This window comes from Carassius auratus, chromosome 50 (genome assembly GCF_003368295.1).
Source record: "Carassius auratus strain Wakin chromosome 50, ASM336829v1, whole genome shotgun sequence".
Lineage (NCBI taxonomy): Eukaryota > Metazoa > Chordata > Actinopteri > Cypriniformes > Cyprinidae > Carassius > Carassius auratus.
In genome coordinates this window covers 550,272-551,790 of record NC_039292.1, presented here as the reverse complement: position 1 = coordinate 551,790, position 1,519 = coordinate 550,272, and positions in this window count along the sequence as shown.

The window sequence follows — 1,519 nt, the reverse complement described above, 5'->3', positions numbered from 1 at the left end:
GTACATGTCAACTCACATGTCACGGCTGGTTTTGCGGTGAAGATCATAAGTGAATGTCTGTTTTTAACTACTGCTGTGATTTGACATTTTCTTATCTGTAAGAATCGGCGAGGTACTGTAGCAAACTGTTGAATTGATTTTGTTTAATGTACTGAAGATCTCATGGTGTATGTTTGTCACGTTGTTTTGTTCAGCAGTGTAGCGATTATTTATAGCGATCAGTTGAGTTCATATAGACTTTAGTTTAGGAGTGAAAGGCCAAAATAAACATGATTCCACACTTCTTTGCACCTGACAAAGGAGACACTTACAGAAAAGAAAGGTTTTGTTCTTTGTTTACCTTGGTATTGCAAGGCATTACCCAGCTAACAAAAAATGTTTAGCGAACATTATGAAAATGTTATTTCTGCATGATCTCTGAACACACATGGTTTTGTAATGTTCAGATTAAGAGGCTGATGATCACTCAGAACTAAAAACACAGAGCTCAGGAATGTTGTTTTTTTTAAACACAGAGGAATGCCTCCTCCGCCATGTTTCCATTAAATTTATATTACGCAAAAAAACACGAGAGAGTTGCCATTCCAACTTGCTATGGTAAACAAACGCTTGCCCTTGGGGTCTTCTGATAATTCTGTTTCTGAACTGACATCGATGTGTGGCACTGTGTGAAAAAAAAAAGATGTATTATTTTAGTGTTATTTTAAAGTGACACGTCATCTTAAAAACATGCCACTCAAGTGTGAGACGCTGCAAAAGACGTCTAACAGGTTTACCTAGAAAAACAATGGAAAATGTCATATTGGACTGGAAAAACACGTTCTGTGTTCCATTTGAGAATGTTCCAGACATTATGGAAATGTTACTTTTGAATGTTCTCTGAACGTTCTAAAACATTAAATAACATAAAAAACAACAACAGATGAACATCCAACTCAAACATTTTAGAAATGAAACATTCTATAAACAATTTATAAATAATGATTTTGTGTCAGCATTGAGAACATTATTCAAGACCAGATAACTCTAACAAATGTCCTGTTAGTATAACTGGATACATTTATTCATAACTTTAAGAGAACCTTGACAGAACATTAGCCAAAGTTCTGAAAGCATTCATTGTTAGCTGGGTATCAGCTTCTCATGTTGAAATGTAGCTAAACTCAGTTTAGCCAAATAGAACATGTTCCTTCATCAACATCCTTGCTGGTGATGGAAGAATATTACAGTCAGATTTCATGTTCTAGGTTTAGGGCATTTAATCACTCAGTCATATCCCTAGGATTTGGTCATTTAACGTTCAATAGAAATTATTATTTAAGAGCAACAAAAGACCAAGGGACATCTACTTGGCTAGTTTCTAGATGTCATCAAAAACAAACAAAATATCAGACGTCAAAGTGTTCAAGGCAACATAAATTTACTTCATGTGCACTGATCAGCAAGTGTTTAAAACAAGCGCTTCAGTCTTGGATGCTGCACCAATGAATACAGCATGTTTTCAGCAATACGTTTAGAA